Below are 24,297 nucleotides of genomic sequence, written 5' to 3'. Positions count from 1 at the left end.
TGACGCTCAATATCTCTGAACTACCCTAAACGGAGATAGAACCATATCATTCTAAGATCACGTTGTGTGCTCTAGCATCCCTGTTTCCACCACCCTGGACTATCTTCTCTCCATCAGCTGTCATGCCGTTGAAGGGGATGACTTTGAGACGTCCGGCCTCACATCCTGGCTATCACTCATCATCAGTCAGAGTGCAGGACCCTCTGATCACCAAACAGAAGGAAGCAATGCTGTCTATGCTGCCCAATGGGACACGGAAGCAAGTGTCTCATTGATCAGAACCATTGAACCAGTGGTGTAGTCTAGTTTTTTCTAGTGGGTATACTGTGATTTTTCCCTCCCAGCCTCTTATCGTTCATTTTGGAACGCCATAAAAATAAATCTGCGCTCCCTGTCTAGTGTTATATATCTAACATAACATGTTATAAGGCTGATCTGTGCATGATAGTGCTGCATTTCGAAGAGTTTTTAACAACATAGGGAGGGACATTCTGGTCAGTTTCACTGTTTGGTTGTGAGCTTTTGAGGGACTTTGCCCTGAGCATTGTTGGAAAAGCATTTAGAACTAAGATGATGTTCCAGAAGCACACACAGTGGTGTGTGTGGGAGTTGCTAGAAGGTTCCTGGAAGTCAGTGAAAGTCAACATTCTTAGAACACATAACAAGTGGACCAATAGAGGATGAAAGAAAAATACCATTAAACACTAACAGTCTCTTTACAAAGTAAACTATCCTGTCAGAAAACGCCGCCCAGGAAACATCTGTTTCGGAATCAACTTGTGCTCCCACAAATTCCGCAGCGCCTCCTCAGCCCGTCTAGGTGTCAGTACACGTTAAGGATGCCCTCCTTTGCTTTGTGATTTCACTTTCGCGTCCAAAACAATTAGACTCTTTCACATCACTACTGTTGCCCACTGATGCCATCTCCCATTCAGCTCTAGGTGTCTGAACATCAAGTCTTCACACTGAAAAGTACTAATTTAAAAGAAAAGAAAAGAAAAGAAAAGAGAGAGGGACTGGTTCAGCGCTTCACGATGTTAACCGGATCTGAAGGTGATTCAGGGGTCTTTTTTCAGTTTTCACATTTAATGAAGTCTTCTGCGCCCTTCAATTGAAAAATTATGATTTTATTACAATAATTACTATTATTGGCACACTTAAGCCCGGTTAGAGTCCCTCTGCTAGGATATGTCGATAAGGATTGAACACTGGAAATTTAGGGGTTTGGGGGGATCTTTTACTGCATGTTGCTCCTTGATATTGATTCAAAGAGATTCAGTTGCCCCATGAGATTCAACATGTGCACATAGACAGCACTCAGAGCCACCACTCTCAAGTTTGCTAGCAGCCTGTTCAAAGCCAATCTGATCAGCCCTGTGATGTTGTTGCTACTAGTTACTCCTTAAGATCAAACTGTGCCATCTCAACATCTCAACTGTCACCAGATTACACAGATTGAGCATTCTAAAAGCTAGTAATACATCTCTCCTGGATGCCTCAACGCATCATAGACAAGGAAGTTAAATTAGGACGGTGTATGTATCCCTTCTTGACAGCAGTTGTTCAGTCACAGAAAAGTAAAGGTACTGCCTCCTATCACAACTTTTCGTATGTATGTATGTACACTCACTGAACACTATTAGGAACACTATATTAATAGTAATACTGGGGCGGCTGTGGCGCAGGAGGTAGAGTCGCCGTCTAATGATCACAAGGTTGGCAGATCAGCGGTTCGAGCCCCGGCTGGCCACATGTCGAAGTGTCCTTGGGCGAGACACTGAACCCCAAAATTGCTCCCAGTGAGCGGGCCGGCGCCTTGCATGGCATGTGTGAATGTGTGTGTGAATGGGTGAATGAGAGGCGTTGTAAAGTGCTTTGGAGCAGCAAAAAAGGCGCTATATAAGTGCAGTCCATTTACCATTTACCAATACTAGGTAGATTGAGATCAAAATCACTGAGATTATATGTTTTCCTCCATTCTGATGGTTGATGTGAACATTACTGACTGAAGCTTCTGGCCCGTATCTGCAGGATTGTATAGATAGATAGATAGATAGATAGATAGATAGATAGACTTTATTTGTCATTGTTACAGTACAGGTACCAAACAACGAAATTTAGGAGGGGAGGCTCCCCTGGTGTTTAAGAAAGGAAAAAGAAACACATTTTGGAAAAAGCATAGATGCATAAAATCACAAGAAGATAAGGAGCTGGTTTACATCAATAGAGGCTATGTACACAATCCACTGTACTATACTGCACAGATAGTCAACTAGGGTTGTCATATTGCACAAGAAAGTATTTTTTTCACATTTTTTTTAAAGTGTCACAGTTTGCAGGCTTGAAAATGTACATGTTTGTGCCTCAGCACTAGCTGCCATTACAATCCGTCCGGACTTGTCCTGGGCCCAGAACTTAGGCCTTTTCTGTGTTCAGGGCCTTGACGGCCCTGTGGTAGAAGCTGTCCTTCAGTCTGTTTGTCCTAGCGGCCGGGGTCCTGTACCTCCTGTTCGAGGGCAGCTTGACAAAGTGTTCGTGCCCAGGGTGTGTCGGGTCCTTGGAGATCTTGGAGGCCCTCCTGAGACAGCGTGTTTCGTACAGCTCCTCCAGAGAGGGGAGGGTGGCGCCGGTGATCCCCTGTGCTGTTCTCACGACTCTCTGTAGATCGTTTCTCTCCGCTGCCGTGCAGCTGTGGTACCAGTTGGAGATGCCGAAGGTGAGGATGCTCTCCACTGCGCCGTGGTAGAAGGCCACCAGCATCTCCTGCTTGCTATGCGTTGCGCTGCTATCACACGATTGGCTGATTAGATAACTGCATGAATGAGAAGGTGTACAGGTGTTCCTAATGAAGTGTTGTTGTGAGTGAGTGTATGTATTGTATGTTGTGGTGATTGAGGGATTCACATGCAGTATATTCATTTTCTATGAATATTGCACATGCAAATACATAAAACGCATTTGTAAGTACATGTAATAATACTATGTGATTATGTGTCTGACAGTAGAAATCATTGTATTCAAGTTAAGTTTTGCAATTATTTCATTGTAATCGTTGATAATACAGCAAACCCTTCCCTGCTGTTTTATTTATTGCTTTAATTCATCGTCTCAAACGTTTCATCTCTCAAACTAATTGGAAAGAAATCTAAAACAAGCTCGCCGTGTTTCGAAAAGCCATATATTCATAAATTCCAAAAGCCATAAATTCAACCTCTCCAAAAAGGCTGTTTTTGGGAAGTTAATTAAGATGTATAACGAAGGGATCGCAATTAATACCTTGGCACAGGTCATTTAGCTGATGGATGACGATCAGGGCAGCAGTCAGTAGGATTAGAATTAACAAGCCCAATTCAGTCTAATTAACAAATCTGCTCTCCGGTTTTTTTTCTATTTTTTTCTCTCTCCGGACTTGTGGGGGACTGATGAATATGGAGAGTGTACTGCTCGAGCTTATGACACAGATGAAGATGCCGGGAGATGCTGTGTCGCAGCGGGAGCCCTATCACCATGGGGCGTATGAATCAAAAGCACCCCTGCGATTCGTCCTTCACGTCGGCTCGCGGAATTACGTCTGCCGCGGCCCCGGTTTTGACGGTCACCGGGAATGAATGAACGATTTTATGTGAGAAAGAAGGGGGCCAGCAGAGCTGCGGGGCAGTGTCCACAAAGTCACTGGTGTCATGGGTGTCTAAATGCAGAGGGATGCGCTGTCTGTCGTATAGTAGTGGCTTTATGTGGATTCAAGGGACTGGGCTGTTAAGGCGATTTAATTTGTACTTTTCGAAGCATACCTTCATGCAGATAATTCCTGCTGTATGCATAACCTTGATATTTCCCTGCTATATGCATAACCTTGATATTTCCTGCCGTATGCATAACTTTGCATAACGTGAACATAAGATATGCGTATATAGGCCTAATACTCTTTATACAGTATCAGTAATACCTTTACTGGTAGCTACGGTATCGGTGTTGACTGCTTCCTTCCTAAGACACGTCTCTCCTGTGAAAAGGATATATCATCATATATATATATATATATATATATGTATATATATATATATATATATATATATATATATATATCATTGAGATATCATCTCAATGGTAGATTTAATCTCAGCTGTATGAATAAAGGATTATTACAGTGAATACATCATATCAACCATTATATTACTAAGGAACGGCATAGGCTTGTTCCTAAGGCCTATAGACCACCAGCATACTATCAACCATATAAAGTCACAAGAACTGCATTAGTTAACATCCCCGGTGGATTCGATGTCATAGTGTTTCTTACCTCGATTCAATCTACCAGGTTATGGTCATGGTGTCTGGCTTCCTGTCTTGTTTCCTGTCTACAGGGTATCCCATCTATCAGCCCTGCACAGTCAGCCCACTGCGGAAGTCTGGTCCTCCAAGGTCTTCTTAGACATGAGTGAGTAACCACATCCCCGGCTTTCCCTCTTACTTAAGTATAGTACCAGGAATCACAGAGTGGAGAGAGAGGATGGATTTGGCGTTCCTCGCTGCTGGTGCTGCTAGTGGACTCGTCTCAGCCAGACTAGACATATGACAAATTGGCATTTTCTGTTCTGGAGAATCGTGTTCAATTCGTGAAAGGTCAACACAGTGTAAAGTGACTGTAGCCCAACTATAGTTATAATGCAGTTTCTCTACTGTGAATATTAAAAATATTTTTTTAAAGGGAAAAAAAGAACAGTAATTCTTCCTTCTAGCATTGTGTGACTGCCAATGGCCCCTGGTCCTAGCATAGATTTGTTTTTGTTATGATGACTGATGTATAGATGACTCACTTAATTAGACAAAATTAATGTACTTGTTGTAAGTTGTTTTTGCATAAAAGTGTCTGATGAATGTCTGAAATGTTTTGGCTGAATAATATCTCCACTAGAAAGCATACAGGAGCCACCAGAGAGGAGAGGATGAATTTCAAAAGAAACAGATGGTCTGCTTGCAAAGCTGTATGTTGTACTCACACAGTGTCTTAGACTGTGCTGGATTTGGTGTGGTGAGGGTTATGGCACAAAATGGCCATTGTGCATTATTAATAATAATAATAATAATAATAATAATAACTTTATTTATATAGTACCTTTCAAAAAACCCAAGGACGCTTTACAGTTCTAAGGGAAATGATCAGACAGACAAAACAGAAAACAAACAAAGCAAAACTGAAACATTGACTAGGGGCCAAAGGCCTTGGAGAACAGATGTGTTTTGAGGGCTAATTTGAAGGAGTCCAGGGTGGGGGGGTGTTGCGGATCACTATGGGGAGGGAGTTCCAGAGAGTAGGTGCGGCCACGCTGAAGGCTCTGTCCCCAAAGGTCCGTAGGTTGGTGCAGGGGGTGGATAGCAGGCCCATGTCTTAGTTGTTGGTACTGTAGGCCCTACACATTGATGATGGAGCTATCACCCCTGTACACTGGCGGACTCAAGGGGGGGGGGGGGGGGCAGGGGGGGGCGACCGCCCCTCCTGATGCCCCCACGGTTGAAAAACGTCTCTCTTAAGTGCCCTTTTGAGTGGCAAAAATGACGTTTTGAGTGGCAAAAATTAGAGGACGTGCCCTATTGGTGCCCCTCCAATGGTCTAAACTTGACCATGTGCCCCCAACAGTTGAAAAACGTCGCACTAAAGTGCCCTTTTGAGTGGCAAAATGAGAGGATGTGCCCTATTGGCTGCCCTACCAATGGTCTAAACTGATGGGGTCCCATGTTGTGCAGTAGGTGCCCTTTTTTTCTTTTCGCCCCTGCCCTTCAAACAGCCCGAGTCCGCCACTGCCCCTGTATGTACAAATACCTTGTGTAGAGATTGATTGATTGATTGATTGAAAACTTTATTAGAAGATTTGCAGAAGTAGGTACATGAAAGTACATATTACATACAAGGTCAACTAACAGGATAAAAACCCAAGAAAGCCACTGGCTTATTTCAATTGGGGTCCTTGATAGTCCTTGAGAGAGAGAGTGTTGTGTTGAAGAATGATACATGCAAATGATTCTTCTGAAAATTATGAGTGGCTTTCGACAGCAGCCTTTATTATTGCTCCCATGATAAACGTTTGATGACAAAAAACGAAACTCAAAAGCCTCCTAATAGTATCCAGCTCAGCCTTGTTAATTATTGGCATTTGATTCCGGAGGGGGCTTTTTTTCCTTTTTTTTTTTTCTTTCTTCCTGACAGTAAAATAACATCGGGTGGTTGCGCTTCTCACACTGTTTCTATGACGACCAAGTTTCTCGATATACAGTATTACTGCCTCCCAGTCAGTGCTGCGAAGGCAACACCCCTGATTGACACGGGAGTAAGCAGTCATCATGCCGCGCTGAGACGCGCAGCTGTTGACTCGTTAGCTCTGCCAAAAGCGCCTCTCTCCTCTAGTTTCCTTGGCCCGGAACCAAATCCCCCCAATTTGTTTATGTTATTATGTTAATAAAGGGTAGCATTTCCATATGAATATCAATATTTCAAGTCGCGAGGAATATGGCGGTATATACGCTCTCTACACGGTGCGTACCGGATCGCTCGCATAGCGGTACCGAGGCCAGAGCCCAGATGAATGCGCTCGGTTTTGAATGCAATTCCAACCCGTCTGTTTTTTCTTTCTTTTCCGAGGAGGACCACAATACTAGGGAGTATTTTTAGATTCCCGGGTGCTTCTCCTCCTCCTCGTCAGGGCTGGAGGCTAATGTTAAATGAACAGATCAATCATGGGAATACGAGAGAGAGCAAGGGGGACGATGAGACCTCATCGTAGCTCATCTTGCCAAATCTCGAATTCCAAATGTCCAACGCTGCCCATTAGTTTAGCTTGTGTCTGGAGGAGCAACAGCACCAACGAACTTTAATGGAAATGTGATAGTGCTGAGGGAGAGAGGGAGGGAGGGAGGGAGGGAGGGGGTGAGAGAAGTGGGACTTATCTAAAAAAGGAGGAGAGGTAGACCTTGGTTACAGCTGCTTACTGTTTACACAGGGTACATAAGTCAGTAGCAGTAGTGGAAGTTGAGTAAGATCCCTTCAAAGATTTGGCTTCATAAAAGTCACAGAGACAGAGTGGATAAATGTGGCACATTGTAAGTTGTCATACGGTACCACGGAGACTTCATTTAGTCCGCTTTAAATATTAACCAGGTGATTAAATAGAAGTACAAAGTGTTTACCACATATGCAGTACTGTTATCTCTCCTTGATCCCTCTTTGATGACCTAGTTACCGCAGAGCTGACAATCTACTGGGTTAATTACAAACAGCGCATGTATTTAAATAAATCAACAAGGGGGGCCGGCCAGGCATGGGGATATGCTAAGTGGCTAATGATGTATGGATATAAATACCTCAAAGATGTTATATAACACGTTATCCCGAAGCCGTCAGTGGTTGAAATCATGGGGGTCGTTGGGGAGGGAGGGGGGGAGGGAGGGAGGAGGGTGGGGTCATGGGTTTAGTCTGTCTTTAATAATCTAGTCTAATCTTTAATAGCTGCCTTATGTATAGCATGCAGATAGAACTGCCATTAGATCGCCATTTGCGAGTATTGGTGAGTTATGGTAGGCCGTTAAATATCGCAGCCCCCAATGAGAGAAGTGGTGGTGGTGGTGGTGGTGGTGGGGGGTAGGGGTAGGGGTGGTGGTGGGGGGGTGATCTGTCTGCGTTGCTGGTGCACGTTGGAAGCATTCGCATGGGGTTGGTTGGTGGAAGATGAGTGGGGGGCTGGGTGCGTAAAACACTGCCGGTGATTTAAGTCCAGATGGACTGGTCGTTCCCATCATCTCCAATCTAATTCCCGGCCGTTCCCGTTAGGAGGAGACGGAGTGGGGAGGTTGGAGATGGAGCAGGGGAGATAGAGGCGTCCGTAGAGCGAGAAAAAGTCATGCATAACCACTAAGCATGTAGGACGCACCTCAATCATTTAAATGAGCTCCCCCCTTCCCCCCTCCCGCATCTGCCTTCCCGCACATCGCACATTCACTGACATACACAAATGTACACGAAAGCTAATTCTTTGTATAGTATCGTAGCATAGTATTAGAAGGCTTTTTTGGGGTTCAAGAGACATACTGTACATCAAATCACAGTGCGACACTCAATAACTAACGAGGATAAAAAATAAAAATAAAAAGTCAGAGACTTAAGGCCAATGTCGCTAAGTGGCATGACACGGAAATCAATCATGCATGCAGTAATTCGTAGATCTAGTAGTAATGTGTATAGTGGCAGCTGTGGGCTGTATAGGTGTAGTGGCTGGCTGATGGTGATGTTCATAATCTTGCCCTTGACTGTAGGCTTCCACCTACGTTGCACTCGGGGAGAATCAATATCAGAGGCCCCTCACCCGGGCTGGTGTTCGGCAGCAGCCGGGGGAGAGGTCTGCTGACCCCCAAACCGCAGTCGGTATTAGATGACGAGACGATGACGTGGCTTCTGGAGGGGTGTCCAGAAATATAGCCCGGGTGAGCCCCTCAACCAGGTCTCGGGGTGGTAAAAGGGTAGCCCCTCGGCCCCGAGCCTGGTGGAGTGGAGAGGAAAACAACTACCCATACGCCGAAGAAGAATATCAGAGACAATGAACTGGGCATGGTTTTATTTTCTCCTCACCCAAAAGGAATAAAACTCTTTCGCTCAGCCAAGCTAACTTAGAATGGTAGACAACAACTCGGACAAGTGCATCAACACATCAACATATTGTGACGAATATGTATGAGGTCCGTTAGCACCTTTAGAGGGTTAACTCACTTGGCGTAGTGGTTAGCGCGGCCGCCGGTTATGTGGGAGATCGTGGTTCGACTCCCGCATGGGGCATTAACTAAACAGGTTGGACAGCGAACACAGCCCCTCAGAGGCCCGTTAAAAGCTCCGCCAAGTGAGTTAACTCTTTTAACTCTTTTAACTCTTTTATGCGGGAGATCGGGGTTCGAGCAGTGGTGTGCCGTCAGGGCCAGCAAGGCCTTCTCTGCTGGCCTAAACATCATCAGAATATACATTTTATTTTAATATATTTTTTCCACAAATATGTATTAATGATTCCCCATAGTCTATTCTCTTCATTTCATAGCTTTCCTCTTGGTTGCGCTGCTTCCAGTCTCCGATTGAGATTTGGAGGGCTGGCCTTTATGTTAGAGCTTTTATCCAATCAAAATGTGTTGCTAGGGGGCTCCAAAATCTGCCCAGCCTGCACGCTAAACGGTGCCGCGGATACGACCTGTAACTTAACGTTGGAACGAGAAAACCTGTGGCGTTCCTAGTAAACCTACGTAGATGCGAGCAAAAGCAACAACGGCGCCTGCTGTAAGGCTCAATGATGTCAGCACCCAGCACGTCTTTTGATTGGATATGCACTATTGATACGCACTATTGATACGCGCTATTGATATTCACTATTGAGATGTGTAACTATGCCGGTAGATGTGAAACTTTTGAAAGTGCCAGGGAAACGGAGCGCCACAACGAAAGCTTTCGTTGACTGATCGATAATACTGATCGATTGTGTCCTGTTTTTGGGTAAACAATAACTTTCATTTAGGGGACACGATAAAAGCGCCGAGTCCACAAACAGGAAACTACGTTGAGCTTCTTTCTTTTCTGGCTGAAAACAACCCAGATTTACATTACCACCTGTCCACAAACAAAGTGTTTACTGGGACGTCAGGCAAAATACAAAACGACCTGATTTTTTGCTATTGCTGAAGTGGGAGAAGAGATCAAAATGGAGATTAAAAAGGCACCCTTTGTCGCTATTATGGTGGACGAGACGACAGACGTGGGTAATGTAGCGATCTTAAAGATGTTAGTTTAACACTCTTCATTGTAAATGCGGATTTATTGATTAAAAATGCTTCGGAAATATTAATATAACTCTGTTGTACTTGTCTGACTATGTTAAGGTGATGCAACGCCCGGTTATACTGTGTTTCTGTCTAGTTTCTAGAGCCATGGCGTCATAACGATGGTATTAAGAGGTAGAATAATTCAGGTAGGAATGTGTCGGACATCACTGAAGGCCTAGGTGTGAAATGCACCGCCCGCCACTGGGTTCGAGTTACACTACCAAGTTCCCGTTCGCTACAATATTAACAACACACAAGCATGCAGTCTTATGCAGAGTAAACTAATATAATATATATAGTATAGTATATATTATAAGTATAAATAACGTTACTTGTTCAAAGATTTACGATAGCCTTTTTGGCTGCACAGTACAAAATACAAATAACAACAATGATATGACCTTTTTAGTAATATTGTATTTTCATGTAAAATATGCCATCATGTTAAATAACTTAATACCCTCCCTAAAGCACGTATTTCATCAAAAACAAGGTATGCAAAGTTATAGATAAGTTCACTGAAAAAGCTTAATGTCAAGCCCTGACAACACTATATTTGTACTTTGAAATTGCATGTATGTATTATGTATGTTACACTAATGTTTTTCAAACTACTGTTACAATTAATTTGGTTCCGTTTGTATTGGAAGATGTTATTAAACAGTTTATAACAGTACAGTACCGTAATAGACTAGTGTTTTGATGCTAGCTCCGAAATGTCTCCGCTCCGCCTACGACTCTCGTTTTTTGGCACTAGTACAATACCCTCCTTAAAGCACATATTTTATACTCTCGCAATGTAGTTGGCATCTTGGTGACGAAGGCTCCAATCTCTCCCAGATCCATGTCAAACTCCTGTCTGTTCAACCTGAAGTAAGTTGTCTGGAGCGGTCCTCCTGTACACTACAGCCTCAACTGTTTGAAATATATGATATGAAAATGAAATGATAATGTTGTACGTCATAAACCCTTCATGTACCGTAGGTGTATGTACTGTATCAGACCTTTTGGGTCAGACCTTTAGCCTTTAACTTCTCTTCAAAAAAGGAGACAGTCAAAAATGTATCTTCCAGTCTCTCTCCCCGTTATGAGTGACTCAATTCATTTAGATAGACCAGTTGAAGTTTTCCCAATTGTCCCATTGTGATGCAATAATCCGTCGCACCACAACATTTGACAAAATTTGACAGTGCGACAAAAATCGGCCGCCGTGTGCTTTGTCCCATTCAAAACGAATGGAATCGAATTTTCGCAGTGCGATTAAAATCGCACGCCGTGTGCATTGGGATGAGATTTTCTCATAGACTTCAATGTTGTGAGTTGAAAATCGAATTTTGTCCGGCGACAAAATTGCACGCCGTGTGCATTGGCCTTTATTTCCACTGTGGTCCTCTTCGACATGACAGACCTGACCGACAAGGCATCAACATATACAGTACAGTGGCAACAATTAAAACAACAATATAAAACATTATGAAGCCCTTTTAAACAAGTCATCCAGAAAACAAAAGCAGGCCCTCCCGTGGAAGGTCTCTAATGCTCCAGGCATGCCAACAGACACCTTTTTTACTGCCACCTTAAACCTGATTTACAGGGCCAACCGATTTAAGAGAAGCTGGAAAATTGACATTATTATTCCATATTGTGTTCTTCTCAGACGAGTGAAAAGGAAGGAAACCAGGAAAGGAAACGAGTATGTGTATTGGGACGGACCCCCAGCAGTGTTTGGGTGATCTGCTCCATTTAAATCCGTCCCGCAAATTCCGCTATATTGAGAATCCTTCCTGTCGTTGTGTTGAAGAGGGGTGTCGATACGGTATGTGAAACTATGAGGTTCGATCCGGCCCGGATGTCATTAGTAGCCCATCGTTTCAGAATGACTGCACGTGTCACCCGTCAATAACCCGTCAAATAGTCAACCGTGACAGAATAACAGTGTGCGCTGTGTGAATTCATGACCTTTGACCCCCCTCGCCATCAACTGTAGATTGACAGCTAACTGTATGTGGAGCGCTCGCCCTACTTCCTGTTACAGCTCCATCCAGTATAGGGGAAGTGGCCGGTTGGCCCTATCCCGTTGACCCCATTGATCAGGTGGTCCATTAATATCTTGCCTGGGACTTGTTAGGAAGCATCACTCTGACGGCTTCTCCTGGTCCATTGATTTACAAACTCAAGCGTTTTTATTGGTTCTGTCATGCCAAAACCTGGCACTGCCAAATCCTGGCAGGGCCATCAACGATTCAGGAGCGAATTACGTGTGAAATTAGCATGCTAGCAGGTGTTTTCATATAAAATGTTATATATTATAGCTGACTAGTGAGCCTGCATCAACCATAATGCTATTCAAGTGCAAGAAGATTACAATTGTCTTCGCAGTTTAAGATACACACATTAATCTGCTGCGGTAGTAAACACAGCGCAGTAGAATGACGTCACACCGTCATATTAATGTGTGTATCTTAAACTGCGAAGACAATTGTAATCTTCTTGCACTTGAATAGCATTAAGGTTGATGCAGGCTCACTAGTCAGCTATAATATATAACATTTTATATGAAAACACCTGCTAGCATGCTAATTTCACACGTAATTCGCTCCTGAATCGTTGATGGCCCTGCCAGGATTTGGCAGCTGCCAGGTTTTGGCATGACAGTTCCATTGGATATTGATGTATAGCTAACACACATGTGACCTTGCCATACAATAAACATGAGATGGGATTTTGCTGTGTCGCATATATACATCATGCTATATATACAGTATATATATATATATATATATATATACTCACTGGACACTTTATTAGGAACACCTGCACAACTTATCATTCATCCAGGTGGTGTAATGGTGTAGGGACTGTTTTATTGGCACACTTCGTGACGTTAGAATTATAAGGTTCTATCTCAATTTTTGTCAAAATTGAGTTTTTTTACATAATCTGATCCATTAGGTGTTTATTAATGCCTGTGTGTTACTTTTAAAATGTTGACATTTTTGAGTAAGTAATTCCTAAAATACAAAGGTTCGATCTCCCAAAACATAATGGAATGTAAAAACTTTGACGCTCAATATCTCTGAACTACCCTAAACGGAGATAGAACCTTATCATTCTAAGCTCACGACTTTGGACCTGTTACCGATCAAATATCGCTTGAATGTCACAGCCTATTTATGCATTGTTGCTGACCATGTGCATCCCCTAATGTGCCAACCTTCTAACGGCTACCTCCAGCATGATAATACACAAAAGTCCTCTCAAACTGTTTTCATGGACATCATGACAATGAGTTCAGGGTTCTTCAGTGGCCTTCCACTTCCAGTTCCTTCACCGTGTCTGAAACCAATAGAACACCTTTGGGATGTGGTAGAATGGGAGATTCACATCTTGACTATATATAGTACAGTGGGCAACAAATCTGGAGGCACAGCTGGCTTTGATATAGTATTGTACAGTACAGTATCATTCCCTTGATAAAACACAATTAAACAAACACAAAAGGACTGGGTCTTCTTTTCCTTTCAAAACATTGTTTCTTCTTTTCTACTTGTTTGTTTGTTTGGTTTTCCATATCTATTTCCATCCACGCCACCATTCATACACTGCACTGTCAAGCGCAACAGCCTTGTAAGCTGTTTGAGTCGCGAGAACGATTTTCGTTGGGAGCAAATGCGCATGAATCATGGTTAACAATCGATATTTACAATGGCGGTACAGTGCACCCTGTTACAGACACATCATCTCAATCACAGCCGATAGATACACAAGCTCCGGCTTCGTCCCCCTATTTACGGCACAACATTTAAATCATCTGCAGGGGCTGGATAAAGACTCAAGCGTACGTTGCCCGCGCCTACCACAGATACGGTCAATTCTCCTTGAACAAAGCTGTCGATAATACAGCCGTATGATTTATAGATGGGTTTAGCAGTCAATATCCCTTAGCCCATGGGCTGATGCCATTTAGCTGGGTTAAGCGTGACAAGGGCACCGTTATGAGAATAAATGTAGAGTCATGCGGGAAGTAATGGAGGTTTATTTAGCTGTGTTGTTGTTATCTAGCTATGAGCCCCCCTTTCAAATCCTGTTCATTCCGCTCAAGGTTGTCACATAATGCTCTAATTGAGGATATCTAAATTTCAAAGGAAATGTGTCTTCCTAATGGAGGTGATTGTTAGAAGGAATGCATTAATTTTAGGAGCATATTTTGACATCAGAGGCATCCTCATCTGAGTCGTTGTTGTGATAATCCGTCCCTAACCCATTGAACACATGGAAAACAATAAACTATGGGTTTATTACCGTAGAAAAAGTCACTGGGACTAAAGATTTGCACATACAGTACACTGCACATGCAGGCGCTGTATTAACAATCGATAGGAGTGACATATGAATGACTGTCATCTAATGGTTTGCATCCATGTACATTGTAGTATTGATATAACATATAACATATAAGAGTGAAGAAACGATAAATGTAGCTAGTCTCCCCCCCCGTAGCATGGCTTAAAGCAGGACCATATGCCCCGTTGAATTTATACTCAAGGTTACCTTGAAAGCATTACGGTTTAATATGATTGACCGCACGGTCTTAGCGGGGGATTAAGAACGCAACGTTAACCGTACGCTCGTGGCAATGAGAGAAGACAACTTTTATGTTCGCAGATATATATTTAAAAAACGAGGTGAGCCGCACATAATCAGGGTCTGCTTGATAAGCGGTCGGGGGGGTTGAAAAACGGACCGGTAATGAGATATAACATTTTGACGAGCGGTCCTCTCTGACCAATTGGGGGACGAGGATCCCATTAGTTTGAACAACTCTGAGGTGAATTTGATGAGCTGTGGAGCTCGATAATGCTCCCCCCCACCACCACCATCCTCTCTGTGCTCTGGGTCAAGTATGGCTTTATAAATGTTATCTGATTGCTGAGAGCTTTTTTCCAACACTGAAATTCTACAATGAAATTAATCTCGCACTAAAATATTGATGGTACACAAGCCCATCAAGTCAGGCGAAGCAATCAGGCAATAAGGGAGGAGGTCTATCACAGATAAGCACAATCAATCGGACGGCCTCACCCTTGGGTAAAGGTGGGGTGATGGGGCAGAGAGAGAGAGAGAGGGGGAGGGAGGGAGGGAGAGAGAGAGAGAGGGAGAGCGAGAGGGGGGGGAGGGAGGGAGTGAGTGAGTGAGTGAGTGAGAGAGAGAGAGAGGGGGAGGGAGAGGGAGAGAGAGAGAGCGTCTGTGGCGCAGGAGGTAGAGCTGCCGTCTAATGATCGCAAGGTTTGCAGATCGGCGGTTCGAGCCCCGGCTGGCCACATGTCGAAGTGTCCTTGGGCAAGATACTGAACCCCAAATTGCTCCCAGTGAGCGGGCTGGCGCCTTGCATGTTAGCTTGCCTCCATTGGTGTGTGAATGTGTGTGTGAATGGGTGAATGAGAGGCTGTTGTAAAGCGCTTTGGATAAAGGCGCTATATAAGTGCAGTCCATATATGTGCAGTCCAGAGAGAGAGAGAGAAAGAGAGACGGTTGAGACTGAAAAACATAAGCAAAACATAAGTATGGAGTTTGTCAGAACATTGACCTTGAGACTGTTTGGTCTCATCCTCCTAAAACTTTCCACTGCCTTTGAGCTGACTGGTAGTTCTTGTTATTCTTCAACTGGAGATGGAACAGAAACCTTGAACACATCTGTCTTTATTGCTTGGAAATTAGACATGTGTCTGTACCTTCCATAGATTCAACTTCAGAAATAAACATGGTTATTTCGAACATAGGGATGTGTTTCTTTTCAGCACTGTGACTGAAGGAAATATCTGCAGACCCGATATTGCCACTGCAGGTGGGAACAGAGTAGAGACATAAACTAGAAACATAAACTGTATTACAGAAAAAGAAGCTCCATGCAACACTGCTTACTTGCAAGTGCTTACTCATTTAATAATCACTAAATACTGTACTGTGACCCCAAAGAATTATAGTTAATAAACAACGCTAGGAGTGTGTGGAGTGTAACCCACATACAGTATGAAAGTGATAATGCTGCTATTACTTTGGTAATGAACCTCTACTATTCTATTCCATTTCAGTGAAAATGTCTATAGCAGCCATTCACTGAATAGCACAACCATTTTAATTCAATTGAACACCATCCTAATCCTACATAATGTAGCCATACTTACCTAGACAGTACTGACCTTCGGCATCCCCCCTTCCAGGGGTTAGAGGGAATAATATAAAACAACCATTTGTTAATCTCCTTCTGCTATGGTTCAATCCCATAAGCCCCTACGGGAATGTCACAATGACACCATCAAAAGCCTACTGTGTGTGTACTGTGTAACGCCTAGCGTTGCATAAAAGCAAGGGAAATAATATATTATAAAAGATTCACACCACTCCTCCTTTAGTGATTCTGAGGCTGAAGAAAAGAAGAAAAGAAGGAAAGACAGCCGCACAAGCGCAGTGGAGACTGATGGGGACTTTCATGTGGAGAAAAATAGCGTTAATTAATTTCCCTCATAGAGTCGTCCGTCTGCAATATTCATGTCACCTAGCCGCAATGAAAGGAGGACAACCCTGGCACTTGGTTATGTGCTAAGAATAGACGTCGTATCCCCCTTTGTTTTGGGGAAAAGAGCTGTGAAGAACTCCTCTCACTCCTCAACTGACCCAGATAACACAGTCTGGAGGGGCGAACAAAACAGTCCGCACAGAAAAAACACGATAAGAAAACTGTTTCTCCTGACAAGAAGTTAGACGACAAGTTAAAGGGGGGGGGAAGAAACGTAAAAAAACCAAAAAAAAAACAGCAGTGGTGGGGATGAATATTTCAAGATGAGAGAGATTGAGAGATTGAGAGAGAGAGAGAGAGAGAGAGAGTGTGAGTGGGGGGGAGGTGGGGGGAGTAGGGGGGGAGGTGACAGCGACAACAACATGCACTGCTGCGAAAGGCTCAAAATGTCGACTTGCAGAAATGGGGGAGTTTTTTTGAGTGTGAGAGAAGCATCTGTTAGAGCCTGCCTCCGTTGTTCATTCCCCCCTACCTAGCAGAGTGCAACATCAGCTTATTGGGGTAATCATCTGAAGAACAGCAAACACAAATATGGCACCGAGGCGGCTTGCTTCCTTCCTGACATTGTTAGAACATCTGCAGTTCTATTTCCAGCAAGTCGCTGCGCTGTGCTGCTGTGCGCTGGGAGCTAGTTAAGATAATGCAGCAATGCTATCCTAGATTTAATCATCACAATAGGTCAAACTGGGACTTTGTGGAGGTGGTGGAGCTCCCTTCTTAGTATCATTTTTAAACTGTTTTTTAAATGCCAGTTGTATATTTGAATATACAAATCTGCATGTGGTGCACGAGGTCCCTTATCATGTAAATTACCCCAGACAAGACAGACACTAAGGTCAAAATTTTACTGGCTAATTTATGCTAACATGCTAAATGTGCTAATAAGGCACATTTGAATGAATTATGCTATTCGGGCAAAACTGTAGGCCGACACTGAGCTCTGAGCTCTCCTCTACTATATCATGCTAACGCTACGCTAGGCGAAATCACGCTATTCTATTATTCTGCATAATTATGTATGACTTGGCCTCGTGTTTGGCTAGCAGCTCCAGTGAGCTGAATGGCTCTTGGTCCCCAGGCCTCCCCCCTCCTCCCCCCCCCCTCCTCTCCTAACGGGCCGGGAGGGGACGCTGACCCTGATGATGACGCTGATCCAGAGGAGATTAGAGGGCCTGGTTCTCCGGCACAGCTACATTATGCACACTCTGCCCTTTCGCTAAAACGAACGGGCCCCGCGCCAATATCTCCCCAGATCAGATCTGCCTACTTACCATTATGTATGCAGGGTAACACACACACACACACACACACACACTCACACGCATACTGTACACACACACGCACTCGCACGCATACTGTACACACACACACACACACACACACACACGCATACTGTACACACACACACACACACACACACACACACACATGCATACTGTACACACACACACACACACACACACACATACTGTACACACACACACACATACTCACACGCATACTGTACACACACACACACACACACACACACACATACACACATTCACACGCATACTGTACACACGCACACACACACACACACCCAGACATGCATACACACATAGATTCGATAATTACACACTTGCAAGCACTTAAATACACACACATGCACACAGATTCAAAGTCATGCATACTTGGATGCACTCAAACACGCACTCACTCACTCACGCACGCACGCACGCACACACACACACACACACACACACACACACACACACACACACACACACACACACCCCACAGGTATACTTCAGTCAGATCACCTCGTGGTTGACCTGGATTTCCCCATAGTAACCTCCGTGTCTCAAATGTCGTATTAGTGAAGAGTTGTGAAGTTTGGAGCGAGGGAAAGTTCACCCTCCTCCCAATGACATGGCCCCTCTCAGCCTCTCAGCCGACATCTCCATTTAATTGCGGAATTAACGTGACTTTAATTGAATTTCCCACTTTGACTTTGGGGAGTTCACTGGCGTCCGCACTCCCACGTGTCCTGACCCATCCGTACGGATAATGAGATTCGGGACACTGGCACCAAAGCCACCCCCCCCACCCTTCTTCTTCTCTCCCCTCCATCCTCCATCCTCCCTTCCCCTAACCTCCCCCTCCTCCTCCTCCTCCTCCTCCCCATCACTTCTTTCATGTATAAGTAATTTGTGTACATAGTCTGAGGGAGTGACCTGTGCTCCTTTTAAATGTATTACCCCACCGCCCAAAATCAATTCTAGATCCCTGTAGCTTGCTGACGAATCGCCTCGACACCTAATGTGTGGAGGGGGGGGGGGGTAGGGGGGTGGGAGAAGTAGGGAGGGAGAGAGGGGGAGGGAGAGAGAGAGAGAAGAAGAGGGAGAGAGACAGAGAGAAAGAGAAGGAGAGAGAGTGAGAGACTTATCACTTATCGCTTATCAGGAGTTTTTTACAAAGAGATTCTATAACTGATTAACACGCAAGGGTAGATGAGACACTGCGGGGTCTATTCATCTCTCAGGAGTCCAGGGGAAAGTTTAAGCACAGCGTCTGGGCTGGTATCAGATCCTTGGTGTGTGCATACTAAGAAGCAACTACGCTATCATGTCCTATACTGATAGACACCCATTTGGCATCCATGTTTTTTCCTACATGCATGATGTAAACGGACTGCACTTATATAGCGCCTTTATCCAAAGCGCTTTACAACGGCCTCTCATTCACCCATTCACACACACGTTCACACACCAATGGCGGCAAGCCAAGGTGCCGGCCCGCTCACTGGGAGCAATTTGGGGTTCAGTGTCTTGCCCAAGGACACTTCGACATGTGGCCAGCCGGGGCTCGAACCGCCGTTCTGCTAACCTTGCGATCATTAGACGGCGGCTCTACCTCCTGCGCCACAGTCCCATCATAGATGCTGAGTCTGTATGGTTTGCATATCTTACTGTACTAGCTAGTACAGTATAGAGCATTGATCACAGTCTAGACTGATTAGGGAATGTTGGCATTACTTTCTATCAATACACCACAACGTTGGTGCAGCTCTCTCAGTTTTAATATGTATTGTGATTTATTGTGATGTATCTTTCAACCGATTGGTTCCATTAATCCAGAAGAGCTTTAGGGAGAACAGAACACAAACCAAACTGTTCTATTCTGGGTGTTTGGCTCTGTGCGTCATCACAGGCACAAGAGCTCGGAGAGACAGACAGAGGGGAGTGTGTGTGTGTGCGTGTGTGTGTGTGTGTGTGCGTGTGTGTGTGCGTGTGCGCCTGTGTGCCTGTGTGTTTGTATGCGTGTGTGTGTGCGTGCGTGTGTGTGTGCGTGTGTGTGTGCGTGTGCGCCTGTGTGTTTGTATGCGTGTGTGTGTGTGTGCGTGCGTGCGTGTGTGTGTGCGTGACGTGTGCGTGTTTGTATGCGTGTGTGCGTGCGTGGGTGCGTGTGTGTGTGTGTGTGTGTGTGCGCGCGTGTGCATGTGCATGTGTATGTGTATGTGTATGTGCAGACTCCACTCTGAGGGTATTAACTCAAACCTGCTGCTGTCACATTCTGAATGAACAATGAGGGCTGATGTGATGAACTGACAATGTCACACACAAATAGATACAAACATTGATAGATCCTCCCACATACACCACTAAATATAGAATCAACTCATACAGTACATAGCCAAACAGAAACCATAAAGGTATTCTCAGCGACATGACGTTACCACGTCATCAGAGATGTTCCAAGCAAGACGTTTCACTTGTTTGCAATTCTGGTGCACAAGGATGACGATGCAACGTGACAGCCTTGTGACAAAAAGGCTGGTGAGTGAGTCGTCTTGCTTCAGGCTAACTATCTTAGGCGGAAGTCACCCCGCTATTTCATGCCAACGTCATGTAAGTACATACATTCCTTAAAGCGATAGTTCATTTATTTTTTTTACACCTTAAAAACATTACATTACATGTTGTTACGAGTTGTAACTAACTTCAGCTAACTATAGCCACCGCTAACAAAAAGCAATGGGTATGAAATGGGAACAGTGGACAAAGTTCAGCATTTGTGGCCAAATCACTGTGGCCAACTAACAACAAAGTCAGAAAGTTCATTTGAGTTGCTTTGGCCATTTAAATTTGATTTGATTTTTATTAGGAATTTACAATAGCATCATTTACGCATTATGACACTAAGTAATGTCCAGAGGATAGCACTTGAAAGCATTATTTAAAACATTTCCAAAGTGGTCCTCGATGGAAACATAAAATGAATAAAACAAAATATCACACAGTCATGATATGTTGAATGTTGTCTGCTGAACCCATTCACACCCATTGTTTTTATGTTAGCGGTGGCTAAAGGTAGCCAAAATAGTAATGGCTATTTAAACAAATCTGAACCATGGATTACCGTTTCTCTTGGCCGATAGACTACCGGTACGTTCTGGGTAAGAAACCATCTGACTATAATGTGTCAAAAGTGAGATATCTCTTTAAAGAGGGGGGCATTTACATGGCAAAAGAAACAAGTCTAGGGCAATTCCCAGAGGGCACGAAACCTTGAATATAACAAGGATGTACTATGGAACAATGTTTTGCCTGACTATCAAAAGCGCCGTCGGAATGCGATTCAAGAAGATTCATAAATGATGAGAATGAGATTCATCTAAGATTCATATTATTGGAAAAACCTCCACAACATTCTATGACATTTGTTTGGCTCACACAAACACACAGCCGCTTTGAGCAGCCCTGCGGAGGCCCCCTGCCTGCCAGAGTGCTTGGCCCCTCTTGCAAAGGAACAATCTCACGAGAGGGTAACGATCAAAGAGGGAACAATAGGCAACGGATCCCACCGTCTTGGCAGCCTGGTAATTAAATATCGTCTCTTGGCTTCACACCAGCATGCAAATGCCAGTTGCCAGTGCCACCCATCCGCCTTAAACTACACCCCCCCCCACCCCCGCCAGAACCACCACCGCCACCCCGGTCTCTATGATCCGAATCAGTTGAAAGGGACCCGTTGCCAGCGACTTTTCTCAAAGACATTATTAACCTCCTTTCCTAAGCAGACACGGATCAGAGTCACACTTGCGTTGTAGCCCTGGGCTTAAGTTGGGGGATGCTAATGCTAGGGTTTGGCCCCAGTGAGGAGAAACGCGGAGACAGATACAACGAGAGAGAGAGAGAGAGAGAGAGAGAGAGAGAGAGAGAGAGAGAGAGAGAGAGAGAGAGAGAGAGAGAGAGAGAAAGGAAGAAAGGAATGGGGGGAGGGAGGGAGGGAGAAGGAAAATGTAATAACAGTACAGGGATCAGGCAAGACTGGAGAGAAAGAAAAAGGAAAATGCTCATAAATACGTAGGGATCATAATTCCCGGGCAACCAAAGGCCGCGCGGGTGTTTTCTATCGGAGGCGATAAGGTACAGTGATAATACAAAGCTAGGGCCCTTATTAAAATGCACATAAACCCTATCTTTGTACAGGGAAGCAAAGGGGCCCTTATTAACACACAGGTTTATGAATGTGAACTGTCACATGGCCTGTGCTCAGATATGGAATCACTCAACAGGGAGGTGTCGGTGTTTGTATGTCAGGGCTTCGTTAATGACGGTGCAACTGATGACTTTTGTAAAAATGACCACACCCAATGGAGAAACACAGGGACAATATAGCATTCGGGTAGGATTTCGTGAGCTTAGAATTATAAGGTTCTATCTCCGTTTAGGGTAGTTCAGAGATATTGAGCGTCAAAGTTTTTACATGCCATTATGTTCTGTGAGATGGAACCTTTGTATTTTATGAATTACTAACTCAGAAATGTCAACATTTTAGAAATAACACCACACAGGCATTAATAAACACTTAATGGATCAGATTACGTCAAAAACTCAATTTTGACAAAAATGGAGATAGAACCTTATAATTCTAACGTCACGATTTATTGTCAGGCCTACAATAGGCCTGACGATACATCCTATCCAAATGCTATATTGTCCTGTGTTTCTCCATTGGGTGTGGTCATTTTTACAAAAGTCATCAGTCATCACAGTCATCATCTCCCACAGTATCTCACAACAAACAGCAATAACAACGTCACCTCCTTCCTTGGAGTCATTGAACCTCAAGTGCTTTAAAAGTTGTCCATAATTGTACAAGCCATAACCCACCCTCGCAGTCGACATGACTCGGCTGTTATTTTTTTTCTCCCTTTTCTTACTTTTGATAGGGCTGGAGTGTAGCTTGCTGCTCTCCCTGGCTGAGCGTGAACACGGTGCGGTTTAGACGGTTCTGGGAGGATTGGACCTGAGCAGTCCCCTGTCGCGCTGGAGGGAGGACTTATCAATCAGACTCAGGCTGCAGCTGCTGCTATCAACAGAGCATGCATGCCTGTCCAGAGAGAGAGAGAGAGAGAGAGAGAGAGGGAGAGGGAGTGTGTGTGTGTGTGTGTGTGTGTGTGTGTGTGTGTGTGTGTGTGTGTCTGTGTCTGTGTCTGTGTCTGTGTCTGTGTCTGTGTCTGTGACTGTGACTGTGACTGTGACTGTGACTGTGACTGTGTCTGTGTCTGTGTCTGTATGTGTGGGGGGGGGGGGGGGGTGGTGAATTAATAAGTACGTAGGGTAAGAGAGGGGAGGGAGGAAGAGAACAGTGGTAGCTACCATCAAGGCCTCTTCTCTCTTACTAATTCAAGAGAGAAGAGGACGTTATTGCTAACTCAACAATCAACAATCTCCACTTCTTTTTGTCCTTGTAGAGGCACTCTTAGAAAATTATTTTGTGTTCCATGTAGACCCTATTGGGTTCCATGTAGAACCCTCTGTGTTCCATGTAGACCCTATTGGGTTCCATTTAGACCCCTCTGTGGGGGTGCTTGGTGGCGTAGCATACTGGGGGGCAGCCATGTGGTCACAGGGTCCCCGGTTCGATTCCGGCCGTCGACACATCCTGCATGTCATCCCTCCTCTCTCTCTCTCTCTCCCGTCCTTCCTGTCATCCCTCCTCTCTCTCTCTCCCGTCCTTCCTGTCATCCCTCCTCTCTCTCTCTCTCTCTCCCGTCCTTCCTGTCAACCTCTAAGAAGCTCTACATGGAACATCATGTCAGCAACATCATATCAGCCGCAGCTGGAAATGCAGCTAGTGATCTCCACATCCTGCTGTGTGTGTGTTAAATGTACGTTACCTTTATGCATACTTTATGCATACTGATTAATTCAACAGAACATACTGTACTGTACTCTGTGCCCCAAAGCCGGCTACACCACTACACCCGGAAAGACACGAAATAAGCTTAGGGATAGCATTACAGTCAAACCTGGATGAGCAAGCCTATGGCATACTGTCACATATTATTATTATAGTGTCTAAGCCCTTGGCCAACTTTACTTAGTTTGCCAGGTACAATGGAAACAATGGATATGTCCCTAAAGTGCAAACTCTACACTAAATGAAGCACACCACGTCAAACTTGTAGAGTATTATATATACGTATATATAGGCTATATATATATATAGGATATGGTTGTACAGATACATTTTGAGTGAAGCAGAAGCACTCAATGGAGCCTAGGGAAAAATAGAAAGATAGTTACTGGATTTGAACAGGCCCTTAAAATGTGTGTGTGTGGGGGGAGGGGGGGTATGGGAGGGAGGGAGCCGGGCAGGGGGTGGTGGGTATGCCCTTACGCACCTGATCTTCAGTCGGAAGCCGCCGATCTACTGTCTATTCCGAGTTGTCGCCTTGGCAGTGGATTTGAGTGCCCTTTTAAGAGAATTACACTTGTGACCAGGGAGAGATATCGTATAATGTCACCAGCCGCTGTTATGTAACGAATCAATGCTCCCCTGTTCTTTATTTGTTCCTCCTCTCTCTCCCCAACATTTCTCTT

Source organism: Nansenia antarctica (assembly GCF_963989245.1).
Source record: "Nansenia antarctica genome assembly, chromosome: 8".
Lineage (NCBI taxonomy): Eukaryota > Metazoa > Chordata > Actinopteri > Argentiniformes > Microstomatidae > Nansenia > Nansenia antarctica.
The sequence above is the reverse complement of the archived record's forward strand: the minus strand, read 5'-3'. Positions refer to the sequence as shown.